General features: G+C 35.9%; 1 protein-coding gene across 5 annotated transcripts in view; it reads left to right on the top strand.

Annotated features, from left to right (window-relative positions):
- LRRIQ3 (leucine rich repeats and IQ motif containing 3) overlaps window positions 1-18793 on the top strand; it is a 225410-nt gene that overhangs the window by 150916 nt on the left and 55701 nt on the right. The gene's annotated exons all lie outside the window — the stretch shown is intronic.

Consider the following 18793-nt stretch of genomic DNA (forward strand, 5'->3'; position numbering starts at 1 on the left):
GGAGTGGAAAAGGAAGGGGAAAGAGAGACATCCTGCATCTATTGAGATGATTATATGGTTTTTGTTAATTTGGTTATTAATATGGCCAATTATATTGGTAGTTTTCCTAATATTGAACCAGCCCTGCATTCCTGGTATAAATCCTACTTGATCATAGTGTATTATACCGGGGATGATTTTCTGTAGTCTTTTTGCTAATATCTTATTTAAGATTTTAGCATCAATATTCATTAGAGAGATTGGTTTATAATTTTCTTTCTCTGTTTTTAATCTACCTGGTTTAAATATCAGTACCTTGACCGTGTCATAAAAGTTATTTGGTAGGATTCCTTCATTCCCTTTTTTTCCCAAATAGTTTATACAGCATTGGGACTAATTGTTCTTTAAATGTTTGGTAGAATTCACATGTAAATCCACCTGGTCCTGGGGATTTTTTCTTAGGGAGTTGATTAATAATAGCTCATTCTATTTCTTTTTCTGAAATGGGCCTATTTAAGCAATTTACTTCCTCCTCTGTTGATCTGGGAAGCCTATATTTTTGGAGGTAGTCATCCATTTCACTTAGATTATTAAATTTATTGGAATAAAGTTGGGCAAAGCAACTCCTTATTATTGCTCTAATTTCCTCTTCATTGGTGGAAAGTTCTTGCTTTTCATTTTTAAGACTAACAATTTGATTTTCCTCTTTTCTTTTTCTAATCAGATTCACCAAAGGTTTATCTATTTTATTCTTTTTTCATAAAAGTAACTCTTAGTTTTTAAGTTGCAATTTCAATTCATTGATCTTCTTTTTCTCTATTTTATTCAAGTAAGCCTCTAAAGATATAAAATTTCCCCTTATTACCACTTTGGCTGCCTCCCATCAATTTTGGTATAATGTCTCATCATTGTCATTATCTTGAGTGAAATTATTAATTGCGTCTATAATTTGCTATTTCATCCAATCATTCTTTAAGATGAGATTATTTAATTTCCAATTACTTTTTGGTCTATTTACCCCTAGCTTTTTGTTGAATGTAATTTTTATTGTATCGTGGTCTGTAAAGAAAGCATTTACTATTTCTGCCTTCCTGCATTTAATTTTGAGGTCTTTATGTCCTAATATATGGTCAATTTTTGTATAACTTCCATGAACTCTGCTGAGAAGAAAGTATACTCTCTTCTGTCACCATTCAGTTTTCGTCAAAGATCTATCATACCTAATTTTTCTAATATTCTATTTACCTTTTTAATTTCTTTTTTATTTGTTTTGTAGTTTGATTTATCTAGTTTTGAGAGTGCAAGGTTGAGATCTCCCACTGTTACAGTTTTGCCATCTATTTCTTCTTGCAACTCTCTTAATTTCTTTAGGAAGTTAGATGCTATACCACTCGGTGCATATATGTTTAGCATTGATATTTCTTCATTGTCTATGCTACCCTTTAGCAAGATATAGTTTTCTTCCTTATCTCTTTTAATTAGATCAATTTTTGCTTTTGCTTAATCTGAGATAAGGATGGATAGCCCTGCTTTTTTGACTTCACCTGATGCATAATAGATTCTGCTCCAGCCTTTTACCTTTACTCTGTATGTATCTTCCTGCTTTAAATGTGTTTCCTGTAAACAACATATTGTAGGGTTCTGGCTTTTGATCCAATTTGCTATCCACCTCCACTTTATGGGAGAGTTCATCCCATTCATATTTATGGTTAAAATGATTAATTCTGCATTTCCTGCCATCTTATTATCCCCAGGTTATGCTTTTCTTTTTTCTTGCCACCCCCCACCCCTTACTCCCTTTCCCAGTATTAAACTTATGGGCACCACTTGCATCACACAGATCTCCCTCTTTAGGATCCCTCCCACTCCCTTTGAATCCCTTCCCCTTTCTTGTACCCTTCCCTTATTACTCTTTACCTTTTCTCTTTTCCTCTCCCACTTTTTAATGAGGTGAGAGAAGTTTCTCTGCAAATCAGATATATCAATTATTTTCTCTTTGAGCCAACTCTGATGAGAGTAAGAGTCATACAATGTTCCTCCCCCTCTCTAAATTCCCTCAGATATGAGAGGTTTCCTTTATCCCTTCATGGAATGTAGTTTCCCTCTTTTTATCTCCCCTTTTCTGTTTTTTGACACTATGCCCTTTCCATTTCTACTTCCCTTTTTTATGTTATATCAATAAAATCAAATTGTACATGTACTCTTTATGTATATCCACAACAGAAATACAGTTCTCAAGAGTTCTTTTTAAACGAATTCTTTTCTGCTTCTCTTGAGTCCTATGGTTGGAGACTAAATTTTTTGTTTAGTTCTGATTTTTTCCTTAGGAACAAATGGAATTCCTGTTTCATTAAATGTTTATCTTCTTCCATGGAAGAAAATGCTCAACTTAGCTGGGTCGTTTATTCTTGACTGCATTCCAAGTTCTTTTGCCTTTTGAAATATCAGATTCCAGGCCCATCAGTCTCTTAATATGGAAGTAGCTAGATCTTGAGTGATCCTTATTGTGGCACCTTGGTATCTGAATTGGTTTTTTTTTCCTTGCTATTTGTAATATTTTTTCCCTTAGTCTAATAGTTCTGAAATTTAGCTACAATATTCCTTGGAGTTTTTATTTTAGTGTCTTTTTCAGAAAGTGTTTGATGAATTCTTTCAAAACCTATTTTACCTTCTGATTCTATTACATCTGGGCAGTTCTCTTTGATGATTTCCTGTAAAATAGTATCTAGGCTCTTTTTTTATTATAATTTTTGGGAAGTCCAATAATCCTCACATTATATCTCCTAGATCTATTTTCCAAGTCTTTTGTTTTTCCAAGTAGATATTTAACATTTTCCCCTAATTTTTCATTTTTTCTTTTTTGGTTTTGCTTGAGTGACACTTGATGTCCTAATGAATCATTCATTTCTATTTGTTCAGTTCTGATTTTTAATGAGTTATTTTCTTCATTAGCTTTTTAAACTTCTTTTTATATATGTCCAATTGAGTTTTTAAATGAGTTGTTTTGTTCTATGGAATTTTTTTTCCATTTCACTATTTTTTTAACTGAGTTATTTTCTGTTTCCTATTCACAAAGCCTACTTTCTTGGGAGTTATTTATCTTTTCCACTTCACAAATGCTACTTTTCTAGGAGTTCTTTACCTTTTCCAATTCACAAATTCTGTTTCCCCGCACTTCCTGGGAGTTCTTTACTTTTTCCAATTCACATTTCAGGAAGTTGTTACTCTCTTGCATAGCTTCTCTTTCCTTTCCCCATTTTTCTTCTAGCTTTCTTTTAAGATTTTTTTATAATTTCTTCTAGGAGAGCCTTGTGTGATGGGGACTAGGTTATATCCCCCTTTGGGGTATTGTCTGAAGATTGTCTGCTAATAATCTTCTCGGGGTTGAAAATCTGCTCTCTTTTCTGTATAGAAGCTATCTATCATCCTTTTGATTTTTTTACTCACTTTTTAAAAAATCATGTAGAGTCTGTGTTCAGGGCAAGGATGTTACCAGCTTCCTCTGCAGAGCAGGGATAGGTATATGGACAGTAGCTATCCTGCCAATGGACTGCAAAGAGTGTCTGAGCTGTGGAGAGTGCTCTGGGAAAAGCTCCACACTGGAAGTTACTCAGGCCTGGGTCCCACTGGCTGAGCTGCAGAAATGCCCTGTGAGGAGCCCCACTGTGAGGAGCCCCGCTGTGAGTATTAATGACTACCTTGGGAGTAGAGGCTGAGCAGCAACCCCTCCCTCCCCCCGCCCTCAAAAGCCCATTTTGGGTATTAGCAGTTGCCCTAACTCTCACAGCACCAGTAGTATCTCTGCCGGGGGAGCATAGTTGTTCTTTGGAAATTTTATTGCCCCAGGCTGAGTCCCACACTGTACAGATTAAAGGCTGCCCCAGGCTGCGCCTCCCTGCCATGCAGATTTGTGATTGCCCCTTCAAAATCCCCTGCTACAGAATGCCACTGCACAGCTGTGTGTGGCCTGTGCTAGTTCATTCACTTCTGGTTTTGGGTGGGTATAGCCAGAACCTGTTAGGTTCTGGCATTTTTTAGAGTGTACCCTCTGTCTTTGGCTTTAATTTCTCTGCTGATCTACTACTTTGCAACCAAAGCAAAGCAGCCCCATCTATGGTAGAGTCCTCTCCATAAATTTTCTAATTATGGAGATCACCTTCACCCCCGGTCCACTCCAGACACTAGCCTTTGGTTCTATGCCAGCTTGCACTGGTCTAGTCCCACCTACTCAGGACAAACCTTTTCTAGTGATCTTCCAGATTATCTTCTGCTGGTAAGTTGTTGTACTTCCAATCTTCATGAATTTTACCAGTCAAGCTATTTTTGAGACTGATTTTAATAATTAGTAATGAGGGTTTTAGAGAAGCTCAGAAAGTCACATATGCATTCTCCACCATCTTGGCCCCACCCATGTAAATAATAATTGTAAACCCAAATTTAAAGCATCAGAACCCACCCAAAAATAAGTGGAACAATTTTCTAGCTGAAAACAGCTTAGGAGATCAGGAGGAAACATCTATCACATGAGAATGGGACTGGAGCACAACTGAAGAGTAGGTTCGGCTAGCACAACCCAGAGTCCCAGCAAACCAGGATTGGATTTTGGGAGTCAATGAAACAACAGCAGCAACAGCAATAGCAGAAATTTTGGGATCAGCTTCCAGAGGTTTCATCTGATACCTATGGGGCAGAACAGCTAGTCAGAAGGAGATTACAGAGTATCTTTCCTAAGACAAGAGGCAAGTTCTATTGATTTGCCCATACTTAAATCTAGGTTACAGTGTTGGCTCATAGTACTTCTCCCTAGAGACTGAAACACAGCTGCACAAAACCCCTGAAGCTTGGAACAGTACATGCTCCACTTGGAAATGGAGCCCTAATTTAAGAAAGAGTTAAAAGCTGAATAAAAGTTTGAATAAATGAACAAATAAAAGAAAAAAAAATTCTGACCATATAAAATTACTATCATGATTAGGAAATTCAATACACATATTTAGAAGACAGTAAAATCAAAGCTTTTACAGCCATAGCTTCCAAAAACAATAAAAATTTATTTCAGGCCATGAAAGAGCTCAAAAGAGATTTTGAAAATCAAGACAAGTGGACGAAAAAGAAGGAAGAGAAATGAGAGGGATGAAAAAGGAAATACACAAAAACTAAAGAGGAGAAGAATGTTTTAAAAAGAAAAATTGGCCAAATGGAAAAGAGATACAAAGAATCACTAAGAAAAACATAATTCCTTAAAAAATTAGAATTGAGCAAATGGCAGCTCATGAGAAAGCAAGAAACAATAAAATGAAACCAAAAGAATGAGGGGAAAAATAAAACAATGTGAAATATCTCATTGGAAAAACAAATGATCTGGAAAATAGATGCAGAAGAGATCAGTTTAAAATCACTGGTCTACTTGAAAGCCATGATCATAAAAAGTGCCTAGATATCATCTTTCGAGAAAATGTCAAGGAAAACTTGAAGGGTAGTACAGAGTATATTGGAAACTGAAAGAATCTATTGATCACATTCTGAAAGAAATCCAAGATGAAAACTCCCAGGAATGTTATAGCCAAATTTTGGAATTTCCTTGTCAAGAAGAAAACATTGAAAGAAATAATTCAAGTACAGTAGAACAGTCAGAATAACAAAAAGACAGAATAGCTTCCACCTTAAAGGACCAAATAGCTTGGAATATGATAATCTGGAGAACAATGAAGCTGAAGTTACATGCAAAAATCACCTATCTATAAAAACTGAATATAATTATTCAGGAGAAAAGATGAGTTTTCAATGGAAAAGAGGACTTAAAATAATTTGTGATGAAAAGAACATAGGTGAATAGAAAATTTGAATGTCATATACAGGATTAGAGGAGAAGCATAAAAGAATAAGCAGGAAAGGGAAATCATAAGGGACTTAATATTAATTAATCTGTTTATATTTCTACTTGAGAAGATGATACTTGTAACTTACAAGAACTTTTTCATTATTAGGGCATTTAGAAAAAAGTATATGTAGACAGAGGGCACAGACATAAGTTGAAGGAACAATATTTTACAAATAAACTTAAGGGATGAGAGAGGAATGTACTGGGACCAAGGGAAAGAGAGAGGTGAAATGTATAAGTTATCTTCCATGAAGAGTCAAGAAAAAGAGGGAAAAAGGAGGAAAGGAAGGAGAGTGAGTGAACCTTACTCTCATCAGAATTTCCTTGAAGAAGTAACATACATAGCCAATATGGATATAAAAATCCATCTTATCCTGCAGAAGTAAGGAGGGAAAGGAGAAAGGTGAAAGAGGAAGGATGAGAGAAGAGAGGACATTTAAGGAAGGGATAATCAGAAGCAAAACATTTTTGAGGAGGAACATGCAAGCAGGCAAGAAATAGAGTTAACAACTGTAATTGTGAAAAGAATTTTGAAGCAAGTTTCTCTGATGAGAGCCTCATTTTTCAAATGGGTAACTGAACCAAATTTGTAAGAAAAAAAAAAAAGCCATTTCTTGATAAATAAGCAAAAGATATTGTCTATGCTCAAAAGGCTATGCAGTCGTGTATATTCTTTGATTTAACAATACCATTTATCCCAAAGAGATCTTTATAAAGGGAAAAAAGACTCACTATGTACAAAAATATAGTATCCCTTTTTGTGTTAACAAAATATTGGAATTTCTATAGCTATCCATTGGGGGATGATTGAAGTAGATTTTCTTTTTTGTTCTTCATTCTCAAAGAAATTGAGATGATGTCACTAAGAATCAAATTATAATGTATCTGACTGTTGCTGATCAGACCTATATGAGTTCATAAACACAGATCAGTCACAAATAGTCTATGTGAACATTTGGGCTGAATTATTTAAATTAAGGCATTTCACATTTCTTTTGAGCTATTTCAATTCTGCTTTGCTCATAGGTCACACCTTCTCTGATAAGGGCACACAACATTGGGTGGTCCTGTGCCAGTACTTCCTATGTTATACAATAAATTCTAAAATTCTTAAGAGAACCTTTGAGAATGTTCTTGTATTTTTTTTCCTGATCATCATGAGAGAATGTGCTCTGTGTGAAGTTTCCATTAAATAATCTTTCTGGAAGTATATGTTTGTCATTCAAACAATGGGACTAGCCCATTGGAGTTGCCCTCTTGGTAGGAATGTTTGAATATTTGACAGGTTAGTTTGATAAAGGATCTCAGAGTTAAGTATCTTATGCTTCCAGGTGAGCATCAGAATCTTCTGAAGGTAATTCAAATGGAAGTGTTTCAGTTTTCTGGCTCTACTGGTATACGTTCACATTTCATAGAGAATACAACAATTCAACACATTGATTCTGTAGACCTTCAGTTAGGTAGTCAGTCTTTTTTAGTAATATTTTTCCAGTTACATAAAAACTTTTTTTTAACATTTGTTTTTAAAGCTTTGAGTTCCAGATTCTCTCTCTCCCTCCCTCTTTTTTCACTCCCCTCAATTAAGAAGGCACATGTAAAGGTATGCAAAAATTTGAATAAAAGTCATGTTACCAAAAAAAAAAAAAATAGATTCTCTGCCCCCCAAAAAAAAACCCTCAAGAAAAATAAAGTTAAAAAGTATACCTTAGTCTGTATTGACTTAATCAATTATTTTTGTACATATAGGTTCCTTCCTTTAAAAAAAAAAATCTCTTTAGGGAGTCACGCCTAGTAGTGGTATTGTTAGGTCAAAGAATATGCATGATTTTATAGCCCTTTCAGCATAGACCATATCTTTTGAACATTTATCAATTGGGAAATAACTTTTTTTTCTTTTTATAAATTTGATTCAGATACCTATACATTTGAAAAATAAGGCCCTTCCTTCGAAAAACTTGCTTCAAAATTCTTTTCACCATTATTATTGCTAACTATATTTCCTGCCATTAATAATGATGTTGAAGGATTAAGTAGTATACAGTTTTATTGCTTTTTGGGAAGTTCAAAATTGATTTTTAGAATGGTTGGTTCAGTTCACAACTCCACCAATAGTTATTATTGCTCCAATTTTCTACAATATTTATCAGTTTCCTTTTTTTGTCATATTAATCAATATGGTAGGTGGGAGATGGTACCACACATTTTTTTTAAATTTGCATTTCTCTAATCAAAAGTGATTTAAACTATTATTTCATATGTCTATAGATGGTTTTGATTTCTTTATCTGAAAACTATTTATTAATAGCCTTTGAATATTTACCAATTGGGAAGTCACTTGTATTCTTATAAATTTGACTCATTTCTTTACATATTTTAAAAATGAGTTCTTTATCAAAGACAGTTACTGTAAAGATTGTTTCACAGCTTCCTGCTTTCCTTCAAATCTTGGTAGCATTCCTGCAAATGCTTTTTAATTTGCTAAACTCACAATTATTGATTTTACATTTTGGAATGCTCTCTATATCTTCTGTATTCATGGCTTATTCCCTTCCCCATAGATCTGACAGGTAGATTTCCTTGCTCATCTAATTTGCTTATGATGTCCCCTTTTATGTCTAAATCATGCACCCATTTAAAATTTATTTTTTATAACTCTATAAAATATTTTCTGCTATGATTATCAATGGCACTGAATATATAAGTAAGTTTAGCCAAAATTATAATTTTTTATATTAGCTCAGCCTACTCATGAGCAATTCATATTTTTTTCAGTTTTTAAAATCTGACATTGTCTTTGTAAACTCCAAAATATTTTATGTTATTTACATCCATTTCAAATGGAATTTCTCTAATTGATCATATAATGAAATACTGAAGGCTTATGTGGATTTATCCATAAGCTATAACTTTATTGAACTTGTTCATTGTTTCAAGTAGCTCTTTTGTAATGGGCTGAAGCTGAGCAGATTCACTTGAGATTCAAGCACTTAAGGTAATTAGCAATTGGACAATACTCTATTGATATATGCTTGGAGAAAGAATGGCCCCGCCCACTCTCTGTGCAAGTTTGACGTGTTTTATAGGAAATTGAGTAGAAGATTTGGTAGGTGGAGTGTGAGAGCCAGAAGCACTGCTGGCCTGATTCCTGTTGATTGCTCTCACTTCTTATCACCATTCCCCTTCACTTCCACAAAGAATAAAGATCAAGGATTTTCCCTTATCCTGACTCCAGCCGTTTTTAAAATACTCTGGGTGCTAAACGTGGTCATCACATTTGGCACCCATCATAGAACTAAGGACCCTACTTTCACTGAAGAAGTTTCTACTGACCAGGAAATTAGGTGAGTATTTTAATAGACAAACAGGGAACTTACTTTGTTAAGGGCTAAACTAGTAACCTTTTCTTGGTAGAAATGGGGCAGATATTGGGAAAAGATTCTCCCCCCATCTCCAGCCCCACCCCCAACCCCAACCCCACCCCAAAGGAAAACTGCAGGAAGCATACTCAAACTGATAAAGAGATAGGGATTATTTATGACTTGGATGCAGATTGATGAATTCCTGGAGTCCCCTTGGTTCTTCAATGAAGAAGAGATATGTTTAGATAATTGGAAGCTTGTAGGAGATCAATTATGTGAATATTATAATAATAATAGTTCCGAGTCAATTTGCAAAGAAACATTATATATATATACAACATAATACAATTGGCCTTAAAAAATACTGCAAGTTATAAAAAAAGAAAAGTTTTCAGAACATCCAGATGAGAAAGTGTGAGGGCAAAGAGAACAAAGACAAAGAACAGATTAATGACCATATTCCCACAGGGCATGGAGATTTAAGTGAGGTTCAAGGGTGTGGTGACTTATCATCCCAGCAGGAAACTTCAATCCAGCTTAAAGAGCAGATAATTTACTCTCCTCCATCAACTCCACCTTCCAGGATGGAGGGAGGAGGAGTAGTGGGAGGGGCAGTGATACCACCAGTACCTCCCCCCTAGCAACCATCCCCACCTATGAGTAGATTGCAAAAGGCACTACTGAAAGCCACTGAGGAAGGGAAAGATGTAAATGATTTAAGACTACAAATTTATCCTGTGATTCAACAGTTTAACTCTTCAAGTCAAGAAAGTAGAAAATATGCTTCTTTTGATATAGAAATCCTGAAAAAGGCTTGCACTCTTTATGGGGCTACATCAGCTTATGTTAAGATGTTATGTTAAGTGTGAAGTCTTAACCCCTAGGGACTGGAGAGCTATAGCAAGGGTATGCTTAGAACCTGGACAAAATTTGTTGTGTCTTTCTGAAAATAGTGAGCTCTGTAAGATACAAGCCCAACAAAATAGTCAAAGTGAGGTTCATACTCCAATCACCTATGACCAACTAACAGGTGTAGGTTCTTATGCAGACATCTTAGTACAGATTAATTAGTCCATAGCAGCATATGAGCAAATTGGTGCTGCTGCTATCAAAACATGGGCTTCTTTCCACAATAAAAATGACAAGAGTGAGGCCTTCACAAAAATAACACAAGGACCAAATGAACCCTTTGCTGATTTTGTGGGAAGTTTGCAGACAGCTATTTACGAACTAATGATGAAAATGCAGTAACAGACATCTTGATAAGGCAACTTGCTAAAGAAAATGCTAATGAGGTTTGTAGAAGAATGTTATACAAGGACTGCACAAGGATGCTCCTTTAGAGGAGATCACAAGACACTGTGCCAAAGTGGGAATAAATGCCTTTTATAGCCAGGCTATGATGCAGACTTCACAAGATCCCAACATGGGAAGACAGGGTTCCTTTTGGCAAGGAACTTCCAGGGATACTCATCAATTATTTCAATATGGTAAAGTAGGACATCTGAAAGCTCAATGTTGGTATAGAGACAGAATGGAAAAATAGGGTGGGAGAACAAGACCCAATACCCCATGTCCAAAATGCAACAGAAGCTTCCATTGGGCCTCAGAATGTAGACTGATTCAGGGAAATGGGATGAGGAGCCCAACTCCATGGTCCCAGGCAAAAAAACACTTGGGGCATGATGGCAGCCGATGGTTCACCCAGAAAGTGCCTAGAAGTCCAGTACCGAGACATGACCAATCAGCCAGGAAGCCATCTAATGGGAGAACGGGACTACACAATCAACCAAGAAGCAATCTGATGGGAGAAAGGGATTACAATTGGGGAAAATAGAGTTGTATGCAGCTGGGATAACTAAGATATCCCCTGGAGAGGTAAAATCTGTTCCTTTCCCACCTATGGATCCCTTGCCTCCAGGCACAGTAGGCTTGACTATTTCACCTCCTGAGAGTATGTACAAAACAGTGTCCATCCACACACTGATGTGGGAAACTGGGGAATGTGTAGATAATATCCCAGTCACTAATACAGGTAGACAGTGTGTGACTTATCAACCAAGAGAAGTAGTAACATCAGGTTTACTGATACAGAATCCTAATAAGCAACCTGGTGATAGTCACCCAGATTCTGACTCCAAGCAACAAAATCCAGTAATATACTGGACAGCAGCTGTGACAGCTGACTGACCTATACTCATGATCTATATAAATAGTATACAATTAGAAAGATTGGTAGACACTGGTGTAGATCATGCAGTCATTAGCGGTGTTAACTGGCCTAGTCACTGGCCCAAAGATTAAGGCAGACACCTACATGTCTGGCATAGGACCACCAATAGCAGCTGAGATTAGTGTTGCCCCTATAAGAAGGACATTTGAAGGCAAAACAGGAGTTTTTACTCCTTTTATAGTTGAAAAAATCTCCATCAGTCTGTGGGGAAGAGATGTTTTACAACAATTAGGGTTAAAAATGAGTACTTCAGTTTTTTAGGCAGGGCTGCTGTTGAAGGCCTGCCAACACTTTCACCTATTCCTATCCAATGGAAAACTGATACACCAGTGTGGATAGAACAGTGGCCCTTAAGTAGCAATAAAACCCAGGCCTGATTAGATCCTTGGAATTCCCTAGTATATATTGTAAAAAAGAAATCTGGAAAATGGAGGATTTTGACTGATTTAAGAAAGGTAAATGAACAGATGGAAACTATGGGAACTTTGCAGCCTGGACTTCCATCTCCTACTCAATTGCCTAGAGAATGGCCTCTTTGGGTTATAGACATTAAGGATTATTTCTATTCTATCCCTCTAGGTAAGGAGGATATGAAAAGATTTGCCTTTTCAGTGCCCAGCATTAACTTAGATGAGCCTTATAAAAGATATGAATGGACAGTTTTGCCACTGGGAATGAAAAACAGCCCTACTATGTGTCAAATGTATGTTGCTGCTGCTTTTACTCCAGTAAGAAAAGCATTTCCAAAAGTAATGTCATTACATTATATGGATAATATATTGGGATGTGCACCTGAGGAACAAATGTTAGAAGCATGTCTATAAAAGACCATAGAAACACTAAGGAATTACAAATTGTACATAGCTCCAGAAAAAATTCAAAGACATCCTCCTTTTCAATATTTAGGATATGAAGTATACCTAAAGTACTCACAGTACAAAAACTGTCCTTAAGAACAGAGAAGCTAAACATCTTAAATGATTTTCAGAAAATGAAAGGAGATATCCAATGGATGTGTCCAGTGTTAGGCTTGACTACCTATCAATTACAACCATTATGTGACATTTTAAGGGGAGACAATGCTTTAAACTCACCATGCCAGCTTACAAAAGAAGCTCAAGAGGCTTTGAGAGAAGTTGAACTGGCTCTTTCCAATGTGGTTGAAAGAATCACTCAAAAACCCTTGGAAATATCAGTTTTTTGCCACACAAGAAACACCCACAGCAGTCCTTCATCAAGGAGACAGTGTGATAGAGTGGGTGAACCTCCCAACACAACTAGAACAAAGCCTTATCCTTACCCAGTGCTTGTGGCTAGAATTTTATTAAAGGCCATTAAGCAAGCAGTACAATTATCTGGGACAAGACCTGACAAGATATATACCTTTTATCCTAATACACAAATTAATGTGTGCTGTGAGACCATTCCAGAGTGGCAAAGTTTTTTAGCCATGGCTCCAAATTTTACACACAATCTTCATTAAAGATAACCAGACTATTATGTAATTGGCAATGGATTCTTGAAGAAAGGGTTTCTAAAGTTCCTCTTAAAGGACCAACTATTTTTCCAGATGCATCCAAACATAATATTTGCACTGTATACTCTCGTGACTTAACTATAGAGTAGTCAGAACTCCTTTTCAGTTCACTCAGCAGCATAAATTGTATGCAATCATTTTGGCTCTTATTTATTATCCAGGAGACATAAATAGAATATTTGATTTGGCCTATTCAGTAGGTGTGGTACAAAGAATTGCCACAGCCCAAATAAAATTTGTAGCCTCTAATATATATCAGCTCTTTAAGGAACTTCAAAAGCAAGTGAAAAAGCATCCAGGTAAGATTTATATTTTGCATGTCCATTCTCATAGAGGACTTCCAGGTCCTATTTTTGATGGTAATTCAAAGGCAGATAGCCTACTATGTTTATCAATTCTCCTTTATTTCAAGAAGCCCAAGAATCTCATTCTAAATATCATCAGGCTACTCGAGCTTTACGTTTACAATTTGGAATAACAAGAGAGGAAGCTAGGAGATAGTAAAAGCCTTTATAGCTTGCCTTCCTTTCCATGCTCCTACACTGCCTCCAGGGAAGAACCCTCATGGTTTGAGACCCAGTGAAATTTGGCAAATGGATGTGACTCATTATAAATCTTTTGGTTGCCTGTCTTTTATCCATGTTGTGGTAGATACCTTTTCAGGATTCACTTTTGCAATACCACCAGCAAAAGAGACAGCCTGAGTGGTCACTGAGTTCCTTATTCAAGCATTTGCAATTATGGCTGTGCCACAAGAAATAAAAACAGATAATGGACCTGTGTATGCTTTTAAACAGTTTGCACACTTTTGTGCACAGTATAAGATTTTACATGCCACCGGCATACCTTTTAATCCTCAAGGACAAGCAATAGTAGATAGGAGAAACAGAGACATTAAGACACTCCTCCAAAAACAAAAGAAAGGGAGAGCCACAGGTAACCCTAGAGAACTTCTAAATCTGGCCCTTTGTACTATTAACTTCTTGATTTTTGACAAGATTCACTGGCTCCAGCAGACAGGTTTTATAATGAACCAGAAGGGCAGTGTCCAGTGCAAGCAGCTCCACTATCTTTAGATAATTGCCAGCTGATGTGGAGAGACCCATTATGTGGTGAATGGAAGGGACCAGATAGATTAACTGCTTGGAAGAGAGGGTTTGCTTGTATCTCTACAGGTGGAGAAGGAATCAGATGGGTGCCTATGAACCGTGTTCACCTCGTCCATCACAGAGAGATGGAACACCTTGAAATGAAGGCAAAGACCCAAGAAACATCAGGCAGTTCTGGTGCTGATTGTGCCCACCATTGAAAGAGCATGGCAGTTATGACATTTGACTCATGGACATCAAAAATTGTTGGACTTCAAAACCCTCAGGAATCATTGGATTCTCTAAAACATGATAAGATTGTTGTAGGACTTGAAAACCCTCAGGAATCATTGGATTCTCTGAGAAATAAGACTATTGTAGAACTTGAAAGCCCTCAGGAATTATTGGATTTTATGAGAAATGAGAAGACTGTTGCAGGACTTCAAAATCTTCTGGAATCATTGGATTCCCTAACACATAATAAACTATTGTAGGACTTCGAAAACTTGTGGGGATCATTGGATTCCCTGACATGTGAAGCAATAGACAATATGATTGGTTTTGGACTATCTCTTGGCTGCTGGAGAAGGCATATGTGTGACTGTTGTTTACATACCCTCCTTCTAGGACTTCTGGAAATCTTTTACAACACCATGTTGATTTATATTGCTACTTGCATGTACAATTCATGTTTGTTGCACCATATTGAGCCTGCACTGATTGTGGGGAGAGTCATCACTAATAGCCTGTGCCTTATTGATATATGCTTGTGTAATACCTCCCATGCTGATAGGTTTGTACATACCTGTTTCTAATAAAACTCTTCAGCCCAGAAACCCACTAGCAATCCCCACTTCCCTTTGGTGCTTTTCATCTCCCTTCCTGAGATGTCAGGGAGGGCATGATCATCTCCTTTTTACTGCTTTCACCTCCCTTCCTGAGAAGTCAGGGTGTGATCACCTCCCTTTGGGGGCTCTCACTTCCCTGAGAGGTCAGGGATGGCATGACCACCTGTGTTCTAAAACAAAAGAAAGCGGGAGATGTAATGGGCTGAAGCTGAGCAGATTCACTGAGGTTCTAGCACTTACGGCTAATTAGCAATTGGACAATACTCTATTAATATATGCTTGGAGAAAGAATAGCCTTGCCTATTCTCTGTGCAAGTTTGACATGTTGTATAGGAAATTGCATAGAAGATTTGGTGGGTGGAGTGTGAGAGCCTGGGACACTGCTGGCCAGATTCGTGTCATGATTACTCTCACTTCGTATCGCCATTCCCCTTCACTTCACAAAGAATAAAGATCAAGGATTTTTCCTTATCCTGAATCAGGCTGATTTTAAAATACTCTGGGTGCTAAACATGGTTATCACACTCTTCAGTTGCTTATCTAGACTTTCCAAGTAAAATATCCTATCATCTGCAAGGAAAGATAATTTTGCTTATTTTCCACTTTATTAATCTCTCTTTTGGTTTTAATTTAATTAAAATCTAACAATATATTTGGTATTTAAATGGAAAATTTTAATTTGCTATTTTTCTAGGAATTTTTTAGTTATATATCCAATTAATTAATCTGCCTTCTCTATTTTATTTATTTCAACATTTAGAGATATGAATTTTCCCCTAAGTACTGCTTTGGATGCATCCCATATATTTTCATATATTTTCTCATTGTTGACATTCTCTTTGTTGGATGGAATTTGTTGTTTTTGATCCATTCTTTCTTTATGATTATATTAATGAGTTTTCAATTAATTTTTAATTTATATTTACAAGACACTTTATTGAATTTAATTGAAATTTTATGATGATCTGAAAAGAAAGCATTTTATTATTTCTGCCTTTCTGCATTTGATTACAATTTCTTAATGCCTATTACATGCTGTTTTTTTATATCTATCATGTACTACAGAGAACAAAAGCATATTTTTCCATCCTCATTCAATTATCTCTTGAGGTTTAGCATATCTAAATTTTCTAAAATTCTCTTCACCCCTTAACTTCTTTCTTGCTTATTTCATGGTTAGATTTATCTAGTTCTGAGAAGGGAAAATTGAAGATCGTACAGGTACATTTTCCTCTTCTATTTCACTAAGTTTTGCTTTAAGAATTTCGACACTGTGTGCATGCATGTGTGTATGTGTATGTATATACGCACACATATATTTGGTATTGATATTACTTCATTGTCTATATGTACCTTTTAACAAAATGCAGTTTTCCTACTTATGTATTTTAATTAGATCTATTATTGTTTTAATTTTGTTTAAGATCATATTTGCTGTGTGTAAGATCAGTCATTTTTTTTCAGCCATAGTAACTGTTCATGACCCCATTATTATTATTTTTTTGCAAAGATAATGGATTGGTTTACCATTTTCTTGTTGTCTAGCTCATTTTATGTATGTGAAAATTGAGTCAAACAGGTAAAGTGTTCAAATTCACAAAGCTAATAATAGTGTGAGACCAAATTTGTGCTCAGGAAAACGATTCTTCCTGATTTCAGGCCTTGTGTTCCATCTATTGTATCTCCTAGTTTCTTAAAATTTTGTTGTTATTCAGTTATTTTAGTTATGTCTGTTTTTTTTTTTTTTTTTTTTTTGTGACCCCATTTGGGGTTTTCTTTAGAAAATTACTAGAGTGATTTGCCATTGCCTTCTTCAGCTCATTTTGCAGATTTGGAAACTGAATCAAACCAGCTTAGATGATTTGCCCATTGTCATAAAGCTAGTTAAGTGTTTAAAACTGAATATGAGCTGAAGATGAGTGTTCAATGAATGTTCCTGATCCCAGACCCTGAACGCTATCCACTGTTCTACCTTGGCTTGCTCTCTTTTTTTTCCCTCTCTCTCTTCCTCCTTTCCCTGCCCCCTTTCTCTCTTCTCTTTCTCTTTCCCTCCCACTCTCCCCTTCTCTTTCCTTCTTACCCTTTCCCTTTTTCTCTTTTCATCTTATCCATTTGCATAAATACTTTGCTTCTGAGTTTACAATCTTACACTTCTCTTATCAGTCTCATACCTGCCCTTCTCTTATCTCTTTTCCCTCCTACTATAGTAAGATAGATTTCTATACCCAACAGAGTGAGTGTGTGTGTGTGTGTGGGTGATTTCCTAATTAATCCAATTTTGATGAGACTAATATTCATATGTTCCACTTCTCCCTTCTTCCATACTCCCCTCTAGGGTAAAATCTCTTTTGGATTTGTTTTCTTTATGTTAGATGATTTTACCTCATTCTACCTTTCCCTCTTTTTCCTTCTCTCAATGCATTCTTCTTCCTTACCCCTTAATTTTATTTTATTTTAGATAATCATATTATATTCAACTTATACCTATGCTTTCTGTCAATGTATACTCCTTCTAACTTCTCTAATAAGGAGAAAGTTTTTTGAGAATTACAAATATGATTTTTCCATGTAGGAGTGTAAATAGTTTAGTCTTATTGAATCCTTTATGATTTCTATTTCTGGTTACTATTTGTGTTTCTCTTGAATTTTGTATTTGAAAGGCAAATCTTCTACTCAGCTCTGGTCTTTGCATCAGAAATTCTTCAAAGTCCTCTATTTTTTTTCAATTTTTTAAAATAGATTTTTATTTACAAGATATATGCATGGGGGATTTTTCAGCATTGAAAGTCCTCTATTTGGTTGAAAAACAAATTTCCCTCTGAAAGATAATAATAGTTTTTTTTTGTTGTTGTTGTTGTTTTTGTTTTTGCTGAGTTAGTTGACTTCTGGTTGTCATCTTATTCTTTTGCCATACATAATATCATAACCCAAGGCCTCTGATTTTTTAATTTAGAAATTCTTCTTTTTGTTTGTTTTTGTGCTGTTTTAAAATTTTGACTTTTTATGTTCTATAAAGTGCTGTTTTTCTTCAATATTTTTGTGCTTCCTTTACCAAGCTGTTGATTTTTTTATGATGTTCTTGTATTATTTCTCTCATATCTCATTTCTCTCTCAAATTTTTTTTCTACCTCTCTTAATTTTTAAGTTCTTTTTGAGTTTTTCTATAGCTTGGAGTCAGTTCACATATTTCTCTGATGCTTTGGATAGAGGAGTTTTGACTTTATTCTTTTCTTCTGAGTGTGCATTTTGACCTTCCTTGTCACTATGGTAACTTCTATAGTTAAACTTTTTTGCTCATTTCCCACCAATTCCTTGACTTTTGACTCAATGACAAAGTGGAGCTTTTTAATTGAAATTAAGAGGGCACAGTCACAAGCTTTAGGATTTTTTTTTTTTTTTGGTACAGCTATTTTCTGAGATAATTTTGGAAACAGGTAAATCATTGGATCTTCCAAAGAGGTATGATTTTAGGGAAAGATGTCCTTATTATACTTGTGGACTATGCTCTGGTGTGTGAGTGACCACAAACACTCTTTTACATTCGGAGTGTCTGCTTTTCTACATCTGCCAGCTCTAGTGTTCTAGTGTTCCTTCATAAACTGGGCCTGAGCCCCTAGGACAGCAGCCCACATCCAAGGATGGACAATGCAGCATTATCCTATTCAAAAGGTCAGCAAAAGAACCCTTGAAGATTACAAGGTTCTTTTGCTGAACCCTTGTAATCTTCTTCTGACCAGTTGTCTGACTCTCTTACTGTGTTGTTAGTTGAAAAATCCAGAAACATCCACCGCTCCCAATGATTCAGTCACTCTTAAGGCCTGCTCCTGATTTCCTTTCTTGAATAAACATTGTACTGCTTGTAGCAGAA

This window comes from Antechinus flavipes, chromosome 4, assembly GCF_016432865.1.
Source record: "Antechinus flavipes isolate AdamAnt ecotype Samford, QLD, Australia chromosome 4, AdamAnt_v2, whole genome shotgun sequence".
NCBI classification, from domain to species: domain Eukaryota; kingdom Metazoa; phylum Chordata; class Mammalia; order Dasyuromorphia; family Dasyuridae; genus Antechinus; species Antechinus flavipes.